The sequence below is a fragment of the Pseudophryne corroboree genome, chromosome 7, assembly GCF_028390025.1.
Source record: "Pseudophryne corroboree isolate aPseCor3 chromosome 7, aPseCor3.hap2, whole genome shotgun sequence".
Lineage (NCBI taxonomy): Eukaryota > Metazoa > Chordata > Amphibia > Anura > Myobatrachidae > Pseudophryne > Pseudophryne corroboree.
The window spans coordinates 424,383,676-424,404,266 of NC_086450.1; the positions used below are offsets into that span (position 1 = coordinate 424,383,676).

Consider the following 20,591-nt stretch of genomic DNA (forward strand, 5'->3'; position numbering starts at 1 on the left):
GTTTCTCCCGGAGGAGAAGGCCAAGGAGCTGTCATCTCTAGTCAGAGGCCTCCTAAAACCAAAACAGGTGTCGGTGCATCACTGCACGCGGATCCTGGGAAAAATGGTAGCTTCCTACGAAGCGATTCCATTCGGCAGGTTTCATGCAAGAACCTTTCAGTGGGACCTGTTGGACAAGTGGTCCGGATCGCATCTTGGGCAGTACGGATGGTGTAATGGTTAGCATTACTGCCTCACAGCACTGAGGTCATGGGTTCGATTCCCACCATGGCCCAACTGTGTGGAGTTTGTATATTCTCCCCGTACTTGCGTGGGTTTCCTCCGGGTACTCCGGTTTCCTCCCACAATCCAAAAATATATACTGGTAGGTTAATTGGATCCCAACAAAATTAACCCTAGCATGAATGTGTTTGCGTGTACATGTGGTAGGGAATATAGATTGTAAGCTCCACTGGGGCAGGGACTGATGTGAATGGCCAAATATTCTCTGGAAAGCGCTGCGGAATATGTGTGCGCTATATAAATAACTGGTAATAAATAATAATAATAAATCTTCAGATGCATCGTCTGATAACCCTGTCTCCAAGGACAAGGGTGTCTCTGCTGTGGTGGCTGCAGAGTGCTCATCTTCAAGAGGGCCGCAGATTCGGCATACAGGACTGGGTCCTGGTGACCACGGATGCCAGCCTTCGAGGCTGGGGAGCAGTCACACAGGGAAGAAACTTCCAAGGACTATGGTCAAGTCAGGAGACTTCCCTGCACATAAATATTCTGGAACTAAGGGCCATTTACAATGCCCTAAGTCAGGCAAAACCCCTGCTTCAAAACCAGCCGGTACTGATCCAGTCAGACAACATCACGGCGGTCGCCCATGTAATCCAACAGGGCGGCACGAGAAGCAGGACGGCGATGGCAGAAGCCACAAGGATTCTCCGATGGGCGGAAAATCACGTGTTAGCACTGTCAGCAGTGTTCATTCCGGGAGTGGACAACTGGGATGCAGACTTCCTCAGCAGGCACGACCTCCACCCGGGAGAGTGGGGACTTCATCCAGAAGTCTTTCAACTGATTGTAAACCGTTGGGAAATGCCACAGGTGGACATGATGGCGTCCCGCCTAAACAATAAGCTAGAAAAATATTGCGCCAGGTTAAGAGACCCGCAGGCGATAGCTGTGGACGCTCTAGTGACACCGTGGGTGTACCGGTCGGTTTATGTGTTCCCTCCTCTTCCTCTCATACCAAAGGTACTGAGGATAATAAGGAGAAGAGGAGTAAGAACTATACTCATTGTTCCGGATTGGCCAAGAAGAGCTTGGTACCCGGAACTTCAAGAAATGATCTCAGAGGACCCATGGCCTCTGCCGCTCAGACAGGACCTGCTGCAGCAGGGGCCCTGTCTGTTCCAAGACTTCCGCGGCTGCGTTTGACGGCATGGCGGTTGAACACCGGATCCTGAAGGAAAAGGGCATTCCGGAGGAAGTCATTCCTACGCTGATTAAAGCTAGGAAAGAAGTAACCGCAAACCATTATCACCGCATATGGCGAAAATATGTTGCGTGGTGTGAGGCCAGGAAGGCCCCAACGGAGGAATTTCAGCTGGGCCGTTTCCTGCACTTTCTACAGTCAGGGGTGACTATGGGCCTAAAATTGGGTTCCATTAAGGTCCAGATTTCGGCTCTATCGATTTTCTTCCAGAGAGAACTGGCTTCACTGCCTGAAGTTCAAACTTTTGTTAAGGGAGTGCTGCATATTCAGCCCCCTTTTGTGCCTCCAGTGGCACCTTGGGATCTCAACGTGGTGTTGGATTTCCTAAAGTCACATTGGTTTGAGCCACTTAAAACCGTGGATTTGAAATATCTCACGTGGAAAGTGGTCATGTTGTTGGCCTTGGCTTCGGCCAGGCGTGTATCAGAATTGGCGGCTTTGTCATGTAAAAGCCCTTATCTGATTTTCCATATGGATAGGGCAGAATTGAGGACTCGTCCCCAGTTTCTCCCTAAAGTGGTATCAGCGTTTCATCTGAACCAACCTATCGTGGTGCCTGCGGCTACAAAAGACTTGGAGGCTTCCAAGTTGTTGGACGTAGTCAGGGCCCTGAAAATATATGTTTCCAGGACAGCTGGAGTCAGAAAGACTGACTCGCTATTTATCCTGTATGCGCCCAACAAGTTGGGTGCACCTGCTTCAAAGCAGACTATTGCTCGCTGGATCTGTAGTACGATTCAGCTTGCACTTTCTGCGGCTGGACTGCCGCATCCTAAATCAGTGAAAGCCCATTCCACGAGGAAGGTGGGCTCTTCTTCTTGGGCGGCTGCCCGAGGGGTCTCGGCTCTTCAACTTTGCCGAGCAGCTACTTGGTCGGGGTCAAACACGTTTGCTAAATTCTACAAGTTTGACACCCTGGCTGAGGAGGACCTAGAGTTTGCCCATTCGGTGCTGCAGAGTCATCCGCACTCTCCCGGCCGTTTGGGAGCTTTGGTATAATCCCCATGGTCCTTACGGAGTCCCAGCATCCACTTAGGACGTCAGAGAAAATAAGAATTTACTCACCGGTAATTCTATTTCTCGTAGTCCGTAGTGGATGCTGGGCGCCCATCCCAAGTGCGGATTGTCTGCAATACTTGTATATAGTTATTGCTTAACTAAAGGGTTATTGTTGAGCCATCTGTTGAGAGGCTCAGTTGTTATCATACTGTTAACTGGGTATTGTATCACGAGTTATACGGTGTGATTGGTGTGGCTGGTATGAGTCTTACCCGGGATTCAAAATCCTTCCTTGTTGTGTCAGCTCTTCCGGGCACAGTATCCTAACTGAAGTCTGGAGGAGGGTCATAGTGGGAGGAGCCAGTGCACACCAGTTAGACCTAAAGCTTTCTTTATAGTTGTGCCCAGTCTCCTGCGGAGCCGCTATTCCCCATGGTCCTTACGGAGTCCCAGCATCCACTACGGACTACGAGAAATAGAATTACCGGTGAGTAAATTCTTATTATTATCATCCTTTATTTATATGGCACCACATGGGATCCGCAGCGCCCAATTACAGAGTAAACAAATAAGCAAAACACGAAGACAGTGACTTACAATTCAATACAATATAGAACAAGTACAGGGTATATAAACATAGCTGCGTCAGTAAACAGCACTGACCATAAGTATCAGGGGCAGAAAACCGAGGGATTTGGTGCCATCAAAGGAAGTATTGAAAAGAAGATAGGTTATGTAAGAGACATAAAGGCACATGAGGGAAGAGGACCCTGCTCGTGAGAGCTTACATTCTATATCATGAGTGTCATTAGTATACATGTGTCCGCATGTCACAACAGAACTTCATATATTTTAGGCTTTGTCAGCCTTTTAAAGAGTCCTGGGCATAATTCTAGGCATTGTAGGACCCAGAAGGAAAAAATATATAATATATATATCTATATATATATATATCAGATACTTCCCTGCATCCTTCTGTATTCATGCTTTTATTATCTATCTGTTCTTATGAGATCTACTTGGTGTAAAATATATACTATATATGTAATGCGTATGTTCAGGTTCCTTTGTCTAAATTGTAAAACGATAATGAACTTGGATGTCTTAGAGTAGTGCAGCTCACATCGGATCAGTGTGACTTTTGGGAGGTGGGGTAGGAGGGGCATCACGGATTTACTATGGGGCCAGTGGTCTCCAGGTACTCCCCTGGAGGGAACCTTGTTACTCACATGCTTGCGCTTGTCACGGAAACTTGTTTTGCAAGACACGAAGTAAATCTGATATTCTGGCCTCACTGGCGTCCGGTATGTAGAACCCACCAGGGCTGGCAGTCTATGCATTCTGCTTTGATTAGCAATAAGAGTGCCAGGTAGATTGTGTTACCCAGCAGTCCTGCATTATCTCAGTGGTAGCGTTTCTCGGAATACTCCTGCCCCCTGCATGGTTCCAGAATTATGAAATGGCAGCAGAATTGCACAACGGGAGCAGGAGAGATGGATGCTAACACCTGGATCTGGCCAGCATTTGTCACTCCTTGATTATAATGTGAGATGTTGCCGAAGTCTTGTTCTCTTTTTTTTTTTCTTTTCTTTTTTTTTTATTAACCACTTGTAGAGTATGTTTAGTATTTCTGACATTCTGTAGAAAAATGTCTTGTAGATATTCTAGAAAAGATACATAACCCATGTCACATGTAAGTCCTACAGTAGATTTTGGCAGTGTGTGTTAGAATTACCTGCCAGAGTGTGAGAGGATGAGAGGGCATGCTGGAAAGTATAGTTCCACAATAGCATATACTGTGCTCTGAAGGTTTTTTTTCTGGGTATGCAGCCAAACTTATCTTCTGCAGAGTTTTACAACGCGCCTCCTGTGGGCACACTTCCATGGGAGCTGGATGGTAATCCGGTCTCTGATTAGCCAGCACTCTTGTATGAAAGGATGCTGACCAAATGCCCTCTGCTGGTCTTCCCTTATACCTGCTTATTATTCCAGTGTTGGTGTTGTGTTACGCTGCCAACCGGACATGGTGACTGGTGCTTGTTTTTTCGACTGAGTAGCGTCCGTATTATGTGTGTTTCATTGTTGTCAAATTGTATCTAGACGGATCAGAGCTTCCTCGTAGTAGATGCATCTGGGGGGGGGGGGGGGGAGAGCTAGTGCTCACCGTGCATCCTCTTATTCCACAGATTAAGGAACTAGTGCTCACCATGCATCCTCCTATTCCACAGATTAAGGTACTAGTGCTCGTCGTGCATCCTCCTATTCCATAGATTCATGTACTAGTGCTCGTCGTGCATCCTCCTATTCCACAGATTCATGTACTAGTGCTCGCCGTGCATCCTCCTATTCCACAGATGCATGTACTAGTGCTCGCCGTGCATCCTCCTATTCCACAGATGCATGTACTAGTGCTCGCCGTGCATCCCCCTATTCCACAGATGCATGTACTAGTGCTCGCCGTGCATCCCCCTATTCCACAGATTCATGTACTAGTGCTCGCCGTGCATCCCCCTATTCCACAGATTCATGTACTAGTGCTCGCCGTGCATCCCCCTATTCCACAGATTCATGTACTAGTGCTCGCCGTGCATCCTCCTATTCCACAGATTCATGTACTAGTGCTCGCCGTGCATCCTCCTATTCCACAGATTCATGTACTAGTGCTCGCCGTGCATCCTCCTATTCCACAGATTCATGTACTAGTGCTCGCCGTGCATCCCCCTATTCCACAGATTAAGGTTCTAGTGCTCGCCGTGCATCCTCCTATTCCACAGATTCATGTACTAGTGCTCACCATGCATCCTCCTATTCCACAGATTCATGTACTAGTGCTCGTCGTGCATCCTCCTATTCCACAGATGCATGTACTAGTGCTCACCATGCATCCTCCTATTCCACAGATTAAGGTACTAGTGCTCGCTGTGCATCCTCCTATTCCACAGATTAAGATACTAGTGCTCGCCGTGCATCCTCCTATTCCACAGATGCATGTACTAGTGCTCGCCGTGCATCCCCTTATTCCACAGATTCATGTACTAGTGCTCGCCGTGCATCCTCCTATTCCACAGATTCATGTACTAGTGCTCACCATGCATCCTCCTATTCCACAGATGCATGTACTAGTGCTCGCCGTGCATCCCCCTATTCCACAGATTCATGTACTAGTGCTCGCCGTGCATCCCCCTATTCCACAGATTCATGTACTAGTGCTCGCCGTGCATCCTCCTATTCCACAGATTCATGTACTAGTGCTCGTCGTGCATCCTCCTATTCCACAGATGCATGTACTAGTGCTCACCATGCATCCTCCTATTCCACAGATTAAGGTACTAGTGCTCGCCGTGCATCCTCCTATTCCACAGATTAAGATACTAGTGCTCGCCGTGCATCCTCCTATTCCACAGATTAAGATACTAGTGCTCGCCGTGCATCCTCCTATTCCACAGATTCATGTACTAGTGCTCGCCGTGCATCCTCCTATTCCACAGATTCGTGTACTAGTGTTCGCCGTGCATCCCCCTATTCCACAGATTCATGTACTAGTGCTCGTCGTGCATCCTCCTATTCCACAGATTCATGTACTAGTGCTCGCCGTGCATCCTCCTATTCCACAGATGCATGTACTAGTGCTCGCCGTGCATCCTCCTATTCCACAGATTCATGTACTAGTGCTCGCCGTGCATCCTCCTATTCCACAGATTCATGTACTAGTGCTCGCCATGTTTGTGTTTGTGAGCAGCACTTAATGACCCAATAAGTACAAATAATGCACATTGTCTTACATACTTAAGATGTTAGTTCTGTGTACAAGTTGAAGGAGCTTACTGAAGACATTTTAGATACTGGGGGAAATGTATCAAACTGTCTAAAGAGTGGAGATGTTCCCCATAGCAACTAATCATCTTCTAGATAGCGTACATTCTATGAAATGGTAGGTAGACGCTGATCTCCCCCCTTTTTAGAAGGCTTGATACGTCTCTCCCCCCACCCCCCACTATTGTAACTGAGGAGGAAGATACTCTGCTGCACATAGTGTACTTTCCTATGAGTAATCCTCAGTGAAGGACACCGCCAAACATGTCTGATAGAAGAGGACAATAGCTAGTGTTCAACTTGACAGCAGATGTAACAAGGTTTTGGAAAATCTTACACTCTTTCGAAAAAATGAAATTATATATACAGTGGGGCAAAAAAGTATTTGGACAGCCACCGATTGTGCAAGTTGACCCACTTAAAAAGATGAGAGGTCTGTAATTTCCATCATAGGTACACTTCAACTGTGAGAGACAGAATCTGAAGGAAAAAAACAGGAAATCACATTGTATGATTTTTAAACAATTTATTTTTATATTCTTGCGGAAAATAAATATTTGGACAATCAAAAAGTTGAACTCAATACTTTGTAATATAACCTCGGTTGGCAATTACAGAGGTCAAACGTTTCCTGTAGTTCTTCACCAGGTTTGCACACACTGTAGTAGGTATTTTGGCCCACTCTTCCATGCAGATCTTCTGCAGATCTGACAAATTTTTGGGCTGTCGCCGGGTAACACGGACTTTCAACTCCATCCACAGATTTTCTATTGGGTTGAGGTCTGGAGACTGGCTAGGCCAGGACCTTGAAATGCTTCTTACGGATCCACTCCTTAGTTGCCCGGGCGTTGTGTTTGGGGTCATTGTCATGCTGGAAGACCCAGCCACGTTCCATCTTCAATGCTCTTACTGAGGGAAGGAGGTTTTTGCCTAAAATCTCACGATACATGGCCCCATTCATCCTCTCCTTAATACGGATCACTCGTCCTGTCCCCTTTGCAGAAAAGCAGCCCCAAAGCATGATGTTTCCACCCCCATGCTTCATAGTGGCTATGGTGTTCTTGGGATGCCATTCATCATTCTTCTCCCTCCAAACATGGCGAGTGGAGTTTATACCAAAAAGTTCAATTTTGCTCTCATCTGACCACATTACATTCTCCCAATCCTCCTCTGGATCATCCAGATGGTCATTGGCAAACTTTAGACGGGCCTTGACATGTGCTGGCTTAAGCAGGGGGACCTTTCGGGCGCTGCAGGATTTCAATCCATGACGACGTAGTGTGTTACTAACAGTAACCTTTGTGACTGTGGTCCCAGCTCTTGAGGTGATTGACCAGGTCTCCCCGTGTAGCTCTGGTCTGATTCCTCACCGTTCTCAAGATCATTGATACCCCACAAGGTGAGATCTTGCATGGAGCCCCAGGTCGAGGGAGATTGTCAGTGATCTTGTATTTTTTAATTTTTTTAATAATTGCACCAACAGTTGATCTCTTCTTACTAAGCTGCTTGCCTATTGTCGAGTAGCTCATCCCAGCCTTGAGCAGCTCTACAATTTTGTCCCTGGTGTCCTTAGACAGCTCTCTGGTCTTGGCCATGGTGGAGAGGTAGCAGCCTGACTGTTTGAGGGTGTGGACAGATGTCTTTTATACAGATAACCAGTTCAAACAGGTGCCATTAATACAGGTAACGAGTGGAGGATAGAAGAGCTTCTTAAAGAATAAGTAACAGGTCCGTGAGAGCCAGAAATCTTGCTGCTTGGTAGGTGTCCAAATATTTATTTTCCACAAGAATATACAAGTAAATTGTTTAAAAATCATACAGTGTGATTTCCTGGTTTTTACATTTAAGATTCTGTCTCTCACAGTTGAAGTGTACCTATGATGGAAATCACAGACATCTCACCTTTTATAAGTGGGTCAAATTGCACAATCTGTGGCTTTCCAAATACTTTTTTTGCCCCACTGTGTGTGTGTGTGTGTGTGTGTGTGTGTGTGTGTGTGTGTGTGTGTATATGTATATGTATGTATATATATATATATATATATATATATTTATATTATTATTGTAATGTCTCATTTGCATGCTGTAGGGAGCAGAGCTCCCCCTGTTGTTTTAGTCTCTATGTAGCGTGTGGTATGCTGATGGGAAATTGCTGTCTGTCACTGTGGAGCCTCTAGTAGGGTGAAACAGCATTATGTAGTTACACAGTTATCCAGATGACCGGATAGGCTGCACCCTGATACATCTACTGTAAATCATGTCTATATCTAAGCAGGACAGGGCACCACCCTTCCAGCTGCTGCATAAATCTGCTTGCTGGTTACCCCGTAGTGTATCCTCCTGCGTTAGTAGTAGCTTATTTCCCCAACCTGAATACCTGCACATCCAGGTATAGTAACTCTTAAATACAGTATAAACGATGTATGATTTTGTGAATGCTTAATGCACGTGGTTTATTTATATACATACACTATGCCAATATGTTGTAGCTGTCCTGTACTGCTTAAACTATGATTTTTGTGCTATTTTTAGCCCTCTGTGTTTTATTTATAGGCTGTGGAACATAATTATGTGAGTATCCTGTGATGGCAAGTCCAGAGCCAACTTTATGGAGCATTGTCCCTCCGCAATGACATTTTTCCCCGCCCATCCCACACCCACAAATTCAGATTAATGATTACAACCTGCTGCAGAAGTGACCTGCACTGTGTGCATGTGGAAAGTAGCTGGATGTTTCATTGTTTTAGAAAGCATTTTGCTGTCCTAATATTAATAATGATGGGTATCTCACGTCGTGTTAGTTACCCAGCTCTTACTCCATTAAAAAGCAGATTATATGTGTTATATATATATATATATATATATATATATATATATATATATATATATATATATATATATATATATATATATATATATAATCCAGGTAATTGTCCGGCACTCCAATACCTCAAACAGCTGCTATGGTGCCCGCTCTGTGTGATGAACAAATACCAGGAAGATGAGCCGCACTCACAGACTAATAAATGGTATAAACCTCCGGCGTTAGACCAATAAGTCACATAGCCTGGAACAGTTTCCAACGTTTCATGTCTTTATGACATTTTTTCAAGGATACAAACATACAATGAAAAATGTTACACTTTTAAACACTCACCCGAGTTCGTGCGCTGGCTGCCGTCCCGCTCCGTGAAGAGGCGTGATGACGTCATTAACATGCGACTAGCGCTGACGTCCCGTCTCTAGGCAACGGAGACGTCTTGCTGATAGTGCTACCATCACCATGACTACAGACAATACATAAAAACACACGTAAAAGGTATCATCACACTGCAATGAGACCGTGCAGCTAAATTCATCTATTTAGATACAATATATCTGCAATAATGCTGAACTGACTGCATAAGAAATATGTATATTAAAGAAGCAAATAATTACTGAAGGCTGAAAAACAAAATGGATTAAATAAAACAATTAAAGGAACATTGTTCATTAAGTCCTGACGGGTGCAAAGTTTGTAATTTGTATATCCACATTGATTCCTTCTGTAATAATAGACGTCCCCTGTCGCCCCCTCTGTTGTTGGGGGGTACATGGTCTATCATTTTGTATTTAAGACTTGCCAGATTGTGTCTAAAGTTCTTAAAATGTCTGGCCACCGGTTGATCTTGATCCGTACCTTCAAGGGCTTGTCTAATGGCTGTTCTATGCATTGCCATGCGCTCTTTGAATTGTCTGATCGTTTTACCGATGTATAATAGTCCACAAGGACATTTGATGTAGTATATAACATACTTTGATGAACAGGTTAAAGGATATCTTATTTTGTATGATTTGCCTGACCTAGGGTGTGAGAATGTATCCCCTATGTCGAGATAGTTACATGTAGTACACCCGAGGCAGCGGTAGTTGCCCGGTTTTCTAGATAGAAAATGTTCCAATGGTGGGCCCTTTAATTTTAATACATCATTGTGTACTACATAGTTCTTTATGTTCTTACCCCGTCGCTGGCCAATCATCAACCGTTTATTCTGGAGGGCTGGTAATTCTTGTTCTGTATTCACCAGAGGCCATAGTCGTTTGGCAGCTGAATTAATCTCTCCGCTGGCCGTGGAGAAATCTGTGACCCAAATAATTGAATCCTGATGATCAGAACCAGGTTTTTCTTCCAAAGATTTAGTCCTGGACATGGACAACACTTGAAGCATAGTTTTCTTAAGAGATATAGGATTATATCCCCTAGCAATAAATTTATTCATCATCAAGTTGAGTTGTGTTTTGAGATCTTGAGGATCACTGCAAATTCTAAGGGCACGCATAAACTGCGAAAATGGCAACCCTTGTTTCAAAGACCATGGATGGTGACTTTCAGCTCTCAAAAGTGTGTTACGGTCAGTAGGTTTATGGAATACTGTTGTGTTAAGATGTCCATCCAGTATTGTAATGGAGACGTCTAGAAAGTGGATAGTGCAGTTACTGATCGTATATGTAAACTTAATGCTCTCATCTGCTTGATTGATGGATAGCATCATCGAGGAGAACTGTTCTTTGCTTCCCGTCCATATAACAAAAATGTCATCTATGTATCTGTGAAAGCTGTGTATGGGTACTCCAAATTCAGGGTTTGAAAAAAACAAATCTTGCTCTAAAGCAAACATAAAAGCATTTGCGTAGCTGGGTGCTACGCATGAACCCATCGCACCTGTTCATCAAAGTATGTTATATACTACATCAAATGTCCTTGTGGACTATTATACATCGGTAAAACGATCAGACAATTCAAAGAGCGCATGGCAATGCATAGAACAGCCATTAGACAAGCCCTTGAAGGTACGGATCAAGATCAACCGGTGGCCAGACATTTTAAGAACTTTAGACACAATCTGGCAAGTCTTAAATACAAAATGATAGACCATGTACCCCCCAACAACAGAGGGGGCGACAGGGGACGTCTATTATTACAGAAGGAATCAATGTGGATATACAAATTACAAACTTTGCACCCGTCAGGACTTAATGAACAATGTTCCTTTAATTGTTTTATTTAATCCATTTTGTTTTTCAGCCTTCAGTAATTATTTGCTTCTTTAATATACATATTTCTTATGCAGTCAGTTCAGCATTATTGCAGATATATTGTATCTAAATAGATGAATTTAGCTGCACGGTCTCATTGCAGTGTGATGATACCTTTTACGTGTGTTTTTATGTATTGTCTGTAGTCATGGTGATGGTAGCACTATCAGCAAGACGTCTCCGTTGCCTAGAGACGGGACGTCAGCGCTAGTCGCATGTTAATGACGTCATCACGCCTCTTCACGGAGCGGGACGGCAGCCAGCGCACGAACTCGGGTGAGTGTTTAAAAGTGTAACATTTTTCATTGTATGTTTGTATCCTTGAAAAAATGTCATAAAGACATGAAACGTTGGAAACTGTTCCAGGCTATGTGACTTATTGGTCTAACGCCGGAGGTTTATACCATTTATTAGTCTGTGAGTGCGGCTCATCTTCCTGGTATTTGTTCATCACACAGAGCGGGCACCATAGCAGCTGTTTGAGGTATTGGAGTGCCGGACAATTACCTGGATTATATATCAGAACGTCGTCTTCTGGTCAAGGCACCCCCTTGTTTTTCAGTACATTTGCGGACACTTTCAAAGGTTTTTGTGTGGGTTGCTGAGATTAAGCAACCACATTGTTTTTAAATCACACGCAAGATGTCTCTACCTACAGCTGAGGCCAGTGTGGAAGGATTTTCCAGGGTAACCTTAGTACCTGATGCGGTTTTGAGTTTCTCAGAACCAGAAGCTGATGCCATCCTGTTTAAGGATAATATGGTCAAAGCAGGGGGTGACCTGGAATCCACCCAACAACTATATCTACAATTACTGCATCTGCACCAGAAGGAGATTGATTACTATCTCCATGGAGTTAGTCTATCGGACTATTATAGAGACAAAAGGATTCCTAGAGGCTTCCGAATCAGGAACATCCCCACCATTGGACGCTTTAATGTCGACTTTTGTCGTCGGTGGGCGGCAATATTAAACAAATGCTCCTATGACCTCATTCTCCTAGTTGTGGAGGAGGCAGGGAGGGAGCTAAAGAATTATCAATCTAAAAGACAGTCCTTTGAAAATCTCCATCTTGAGAAGCTTCAGAGTGATTCTGAAAACAAATGGATGGACAAGCTGTCTGAACAGATTTCCAAATATAAAGCAGATCTGGTTGCCTTTAAGAAAAAGAAACGAATCACAGTCGATAAAGACTACGAAGAGCAACGGGTGTATACATGGGTGAATCAAAAACCACATTATCCCCAAAGGAAGAGATATCCTAATAGATCTAGGAATCAAGATCGATCAGATACGGACATCTCCAGTGGTGGAGCCACTACAAGTGAAGGAGAGTCGACTGGGGCGCGGCCAAAATCCCAATTGAAGAAAAAACTCCCTTTAGGGGTGACTACCCGAGCGAAAGCCAGCTCGGTGGAAGATCTCGGACCAGACGTGGAGGAGAGTGGGCAAGGCAAAGGAAAGCGCAAATACAAGAAGAAAACGTAGTATTTAATTTGTCATCAAGAGAATTTACATCAGATGAAATATCTGTGCTTAACAAAGGCTTATCTTTTGTGCCCACCAATCACCCCAATGAATTTAAAAATAAAGTGGACCTTTACCATCTTAACAGACAACTTCGTCTTAAAGAACATTTTGGTGTTACACAGCCGCCACGCATACAGAAATTAGGCATCAAGAAACCCTCAACGTTTGATCCTATATCAAACAATCCAGCTATTAGATGTTTTACCTCACAGCTGGGAAAGTCTATGGATAATTGCATTGAGGTGAAGCACCCTATTCACAGCAATTTGACCAAGGGTGAGAAAATTGCCCTTAAAAATTTAAGTGCCTATTCTGATATCATCATTCGCCCAGCCGATAAAGGCGGGGGCATTACCATTCAGGATCTTTCTCAATATAAATCAGAAATTGAAAGACAGCTAAACGATACAAGGGTTTATGGGCTATTGGATGCCGACCCTACTCTGATTTTTAAGAAGGAACTTGACACTCTTCTCTCTGACGCAGTTGTGAATAATATCATTACACAAAAAATACAAAACTCGCTCACTGTTGATTTTCCTAGGATTCCGTTGATCTATACTATACCCAAATTACACAAAGATGCGAGTAACCCGCCGGGCAGGCCAATCATCTCCGCCCGGGACTCTTTGTTTTATGGAATTTCAAAATTCCTTGACTCTTACTTGCAGCCTGTAATTCAGAAAGAAAAAACACATCTGAAAGACACTACATCCTTTTTATTAAAATTATTGAATATCTCTCAGGTAGAGTCTCACTGGTGGATGGCCACTATTGATGTAATAAGCCTCTATACCAGCATTCCGCATGACAGAGGATTGGCTGCCACTAGGAGGCTTCTCACCAACAACTCAACATACAATGGTCCTGATTTAGATTTCTTCATGTCCCTTCTTGAACTGACTTTGACTAGGAATTATTTTCAATACGATGGGAGATTCTATATTCAAAGACTTGGCTGTGCGATGGGTTCATGCGTAGCACCCAGCTACGCAAATGCTTTTATGTTTGCTTTAGAGCAAGATTTGTTTTTTTCAAACCCTGAATTTGGAGTACCCATACACAGCTTTCACAGATACATAGATGACATTTTTGTTATATGGACGGGAAGCAAAGAACAGTTCTCCTCGATGATGCTATCCATCAATCAAGCAGATGAGAGCATTAAGTTTACATATACGATCAGTAACTGCACTATCCACTTTCTAGACGTCTCCATTACAATACTGGATGGACATCTTAACACAACAGTATTCCATAAACCTACTGACCGTAACACACTTTTGAGAGCTGAAAGTCACCATCCATGGTCTTTGAAACAAGGGTTGCCATTTTCGCAGTTTATGCGTGCCCTTAGAATTTGCAGTGATCCTCAAGATCTCAAAACACAACTCAACTTGATGATGAATAAATTTATTGCTAGGGGATATAATCCTATATCTCTTAAGAAAACTATGCTTCAAGTGTTGTCCATGTCCAGGACTAAATCTTTGGAAGAAAAACCTGGTTCTGATCATCAGGATTCAATTATTTGGGTCACAGATTTCTCCACGGCCAGCGGAGAGATTAATTCAGCTGCCAAACGACTATGGCCTCTGGTGAATACAGAACAAGAATTACCAGCCCTCCAGAATAAACGGTTGATGATTGGCCAGCGACGGGGTAAGAACATAAAGAACTATGTAGTACACAATGATGTATTAAAATTAAAGGGCCCACCATTGGAACATTTTCTATCTAGAAAACCGGGCAACTACCGCTGCCTCGGGTGTACTACATGTAACTATCTCGACATAGGGGATACATTCTCACACTCTAGGTCAGGCAAATCATACAAAATAAGATATCCTTTAACCTGTTCATCAAAGTATGTTATATACTACATCAAATGTCCTTGTGGACTATTATACATCGGTAAAACGATCAGACAATTCAAAGAGCGCATGGCAATGCATAGAACAGCCATTAGACAAGCCCTTGAAGGTACGGATCAAGATCAACCGGTGGCCAGACATTTTAAGAACTTTAGACACAATCTGGCAAGTCTTAAATACAAAATGATAGACCATGTACCCCCCAACAACAGAGGGGGCGACAGGGGACGTCTATTATTACAGAAGGAATCAATGTGGATATACAAATTACAAACTTTGCACCCGTCAGGACTTAATGAACAATGTTCCTTTAATTGTTTTATTTAATCCATTTTGTTTTTCAGCCTTCAGTAATTATTTGCTTCTTTAATATACATATTTCTTATGCAGTCAGTTCAGCATTATTGCAGATATATTGTATCTAAATAGATGAATTTAGCTGCACGGTCTCATTGCAGTGTGATGATACCTTTTACGTGTGTTTTTATGTATTGTCTGTAGTCATGGTGATGGTAGCACTATCAGCAAGACGTCTCCGTTGCCTAGAGACGGGACGTCAGCGCTAGTCGCATGTTAATGACGTCATCACGCCTCTTCACGGAGCGGGACGGCAGCCAGCGCACGAACTCGGGTGAGTGTTTAAAAGTGTAACATTTTTCATTGTATGTTTGTATCCTTGAAAAAATGTCATAAAGACATGAAACGTTGGAAACTGTTCCAGGCTATGTGACTTATTGGTCTAACGCCGGAGGTTTATACCATTTATTAGTCTGTGAGTGCGGCTCATCTTCCTGGTATTTATATATATATATATATATATTTATTTCTCTGACGTCCTAGTGGATGCTGGGAACTCTGTAAGGACCATGGGGAATAGACGGGCTCCGCAGGAGACTGGGCACTCTAATAGAAAGATTAGGTACTATATCTGGTGTGCACTGGCTCCTCCCTCTATGCCCCTCCTCCAGGCCTCAGTTAGAATATGTGCCCAGCCAGAGCTGGGTGCTCCTAGTGGGCTCTCCTGAGCTTGCTAGAAAAGAAAGTATTTGTTAGGTTTTTTATTTTCAGTGAGATCTGCTGGCAACAAACTCACTGCTACGTGGGACTGAGGGGAGAGAAGCAAACCTACCTGCTTGCAGCTAGCTTGTGCTTCTTAGGCTACTGGACACCATTAGCTCCAGAGGGTTCGAACACGGGGCCTGACCTCGATCGTCCGTTCCCGGAACCGCGCCGCCGTCCCCCTTGCAGAGCCAGAAGACAGAAGAGAAGCGATGAAATCGGCGGCAGAAGACTCCTGTCTTCATTAAGGTAGCGCACAGCACCGCAGCTGTGCGCCGTTGCTCCCACAGCACACCACACACTCCGGTCACTGTAGGGTGCAGGGTGCTGGGGGGGGGGCGCCCTGGGCAGCAATTATAATACCTTTTGACACTTAAAATACACATAATACAGTCTGAAAACTGTATATGTGTAAAAAACCACGCCATTAAGTTACATAAAACGCAGGACAGAAGCCCGCCGCTGAGGGGGCGGGGCCTTCTTCCTCAGCACACCAGCGCCATTTTCCCTTCACAGCTCCGCTGGAAGCAGCTCCCCAGGCTCTCCCCTGCAGTATCCTGATACAAGAAGGGTAAAAAAGAGAGGGGGGGCACATAAATTTAGGCGCAAATAAGATATTTAAGCAGCTATTGGGTAAATCACTTTTTATAGTGTAAATCCCTGTGTTATATAGCGCTGTGGTGTGTGCTGGCATACTCTCTCTCTGTCTCCCCAAAGGACTTTGTGGGGTCCTGTCCTCAGTCTGAGCATTCCCTGTGTGTGTGCGGTGTGTCGGTATGGCTGTGTCGCAATGTTTGATGAGGAGGGTTACGTGGAGGCGGAGCAGGGACAGATAAGTGTGGTGTCGCCCCCGACGGGGCCGACACCTGATTGGATGGATATGTGGAAGGTCTTAACCGACAGTGTCAACTCCTTACATAAAAGGTTCGATGATGCAGCAGCCTTGGGACAGCCGGAGTCTCAGCCCGCGCCTGCCCAGGCGACTCAGAAGCCGTCAGGGGCTCATAAACGCCCGCTAGCTCAGATGGTAGACACAGATGTCGACACGGAGTCTGACTCCAGTGTAGATGAGGATGAGACAGATGTACAGTCTATAAAAGCCATCCGATGCATGATTACTGCAATGAAAGATGTATTGCACATTTCTGATATTAACCCGGTTACCACCAAGAGGGGTATTATGTTTGGGGAGAAAAAGCAGCCAGTGACTTTTCCACCATCTGATGAATTAAATGATTTGTGTGAAGAAGCGTGGAGTTCCCCTGATAAGAAACTAGTGATTTCTAAGAGGTTACTGATGGCGTACCCTTTCCCGCCAACGGATAGGTTACGTTGGGAAACATCCCCTAGGGTGGACAAGGCGCTAACACGCTTATCTAAAAGGGTGGCACTGCCGTCTCAGGATACGGCCGCCCTAAAGGAGCCTGCGGATAGAAAGCAGGAAGCTATCCTGAAGTCAGTGTATACACACTCTGGTACTATACTGAGACCTGCTATTGCTTCAGCCTGGATGTGTAGTGCTGCAGCAGCATGGACTGATACCCTGTCAGACAACATTGATACCCTCGACAGGGATACTGTTTTGCTAACCCTCGAACATATAAAAGACGTCGTCTTATATATGCGGGATGCCCAGAGGGTCATTTGCCTGCTGGCATATAGAATTAATGCAATGTCCATTTCTGCCAGGAGAGTATTATGGACTCGGCAGTGGACAGGTGATGCTGATTCTAAAAAACACATGGAGGTTTTGCCTTATAAGGGTGAGGAATTGTTTGGGGACGGTCTCTCGGACCTCGTATCCACAGCAACTGCTGGGAAGTCGACTTTTTTACCTCAGGTTCCCTCACAGCCTAAGAAAGTACCGTATTATCAAGTGCAGTCCTTTCGGCCTCAGAAAGGCAAGCGGGTCAGAGGAGCATCCTTTCTGGCCAGAGGCAAGGGTAGAGGAAAGAAGCTGCACCAGGCAGCCAGTTCACAGGAACAAAAATCCTCCCCTGCTTCCACTAAGTCCACCGCATGACGTTGGGGCTCCACAGGCGGAGCCAGGTGCGGTGGGGGCGCGTCTCCGAAACTTCAGCAACCAGTGGGTTCGCTCACAAGTGGATCTCTGGGCTGTACAAATTGTATCTCAGGGATACAAGCTGGAGTTCGAGGCGACTCCCCCTCGCCGTTACCTCAAATCAGCCTTGCCAGCTACTCCCAGGGAAAGGGAGGTAGTTCTGGCGGCAATTCACAAGCTGTGCCTCCAGCAGGTGATAATCAAGGTCCCACTCCTTCAACAGGGAAGGGGTTACTATTCCACAATGTTTGTGGTACCGAAACCGGACGGTTCGGTGAGACCCATTCTGAATTTAAAATCCTTGAACACTTATATAAAGAAGTTCAAGTTCAAAATGGAATCGCTCAGGGCGGTTATTGCAAGCCTGGAAGAGGGGGATTTTATGGTGTCGCTGGACATCAAGGATGCTTACTTGCATGTCCCCATTTACCCACCTCACCAGGAATACCTCAGGTTTGTGGTACAGGACTGTCATTACCAATTCCAGACGTTACCGTTTGGTCTCTCCACGGCACCGAGAATATTTACCAAGGTAATGGCCGAAATTATGATACTCCTTCGGAAGAAGGGAGTTATAATTATCCCGTACTTGGACGATCTCCTCATAAAGGCGAGGTCCAGAGAGCAGTTGTTGGTCAGCGTAGCACTCTCTCAGGAAGTGTTGCAACAGCACGGCTGGATTCTGAATATCCCAAAGTCGCAGCTGATTCCTGCGACGCGTCTGCTTTTCCTGGGCATGATTCTGGACACAGAACAGAAGAAGGTGTTTCTCCCGGTGGAGAAGGCCCAGGAATTGTCATCTCTGGTCAGGGACCTCCTGAAACCAAAACAGGTGTCGGTGCATCACTGCACGCGAGTCCTGGGAAAGATGGTGGCTTCTTACGAAGCAATTCCCTTCGGCAGGTTCCATGCAAGGATCTTTCAGTGGGATCTGTTGGACAAGTGGTCCGGATCGCATCTTCAGATGCATCGGTTGATCACCCTGTCCCCAAGGGCCAGGGTGTCTCTGCTGTGGTGGCTGCAGAGTGCTCATCTTCTCGAGGGCCGCAGGTTCGGCATACAGGACTGGGTCCTGGTGACCACGGATGCAAGCCTCCGAGGATGGGGGGCAGTCACTCAGGGAAGAAACTTCCAAGGACAGTGGTCAAGTCTGGAGACTTCACTACACATAAATATACTGGAACTAAGGGCCATTTACAACGCCCTGAGTCAAGCAGAGCCCCTGCTTCAAAACCACCCAGTACTGATTCAGTCAGACAACATCACGGCGGTCTCCCATGTAAACCGCCAGGGCGGCACGAGAAGCAGGATGGCAATGGCAGAAGCCACAAGGATTCTTCGATGGGCGGAGAATCACGTGCTAGCACTGTCAGCAGTGTTCATTCCGGGAGTGGACAACTGGGAAGCAGACTTCCTCAGCAGGCACGACCTCCACCCGGGAGAGTGGGGACTTCATCAAGAAGTCTTCATACAGATTGTAAATCGCTGGGAACTGCCACGGGTGGACATGATGGCGTCCCGCCTCAACAAAAAGCTAAAAAAATATTGCGCCAGGTCAAGGGACCCTCAGGCGATAGCTGTGTACGCACTAGTGACACCGTGGGTGTACCAGTCGGTTTATGTGTTCCCTCCTCTTCCTCTCATACCCAAGGTACTGAGGATAGTAAGAAAAAGAGGAGTAAGAACTATACTCATCGTTCCGGATTGGCCAAGAAGAACTTGGTACCCAGAACTACAAGAAATGATCTCAGAGGACCCATGGCCTCTGCCTCTCAGACGGGACCTGTTACAGCAGGGGCCCTGTCTGTTCCAAGACTTACCGCGGCTGCGTTTGACGGCATGGCGGTCGAACGCCGGATCCTAACGGAAAAGGGCATTCCAGATGAAGTGATTCCTACGCTGATAAAAGCTAGGAAGGATGTGACACTGTTGGCCTTGGCTTCAGCTAGGCGTGTGTCAGAATTGGCGGCTTTGTCATGTAAAAGCCCGTATCTGATCTTCCATATGGACAGGGCAGAATTGAGGACTCGTCCCCAATTTCTCCCAAAGGTGGTATCAGCGTTTCATTTGAACCAACCTATTGTGGTGCCTGCGGCTACTCAGGACTTGGAGGATTCCAAGTTGCTGGACGTAGTCCGGGCTTTGAAAATTTATGTTTCCAGGACGGCTGGAGTCAGGAAAACTGACTCGCTATTTATCCTGCATGCACCCAATAAGCTGGGTGCTCCTGCTTCAAAGCAAACTATTGCTCGCTGGATCTGTTGCACGATTCAGCTGGCACATGCTGCGGCTGGACTGCCGCATCCTAAATCAGTTAAAGCCCATTCCACAAGGAAGGTGGGCTCTTCTTGGGCGGCTGCCCGAGGGGTTTCGGCTTTACAGCTTTGCCGAGCTGCTACTTGGTCGGGTTCAAACACATTTGCTAAATTCTACAAGTTTGATACCCTGGCTGAGGAGGACCTTGAGTTTGCTCATTCGGTGCTGCAGAGTCATCCGCACTCTCCCGCCCGTTTGGGAGCTTTGGTATAATCCCCATGGTCCTTACGGAGTTCCCAGCATCCACTAGGACGTCAGAGAAAATAAGAATTTACTCACCGGTAATTCTATTTCTCGTAGTCCGTAGTGGATGCTGGGCGCCCGTCCCAAGTGCGGACTCTCTGCAATACATGTATATAGTTATTGCTTCACTAAA

General features: G+C 45.4%; 1 protein-coding gene across 9 annotated transcripts in view; it reads left to right on the plus strand.

Annotated features, from left to right (window-relative positions):
• MPRIP (myosin phosphatase Rho interacting protein) overlaps window positions 1–20,591 on the plus strand; it is a 206,753-nt gene that overhangs the window by 84,360 nt on the left and 101,802 nt on the right. Inside the window, exon 1 of one of the 9 annotated variants that reach the window (XM_063934825.1) lies at window positions 15,284–15,409. The exons of the other annotated variants lie outside the window; for them this stretch is intronic. The gene's annotated coding sequence lies outside the window, so the exon portion shown is untranslated. Of the gene's footprint in view, window positions 1–15,283; window positions 15,410–20,591 lie in introns of those variants that run through there. 9 annotated transcript variants of the gene reach the window in all.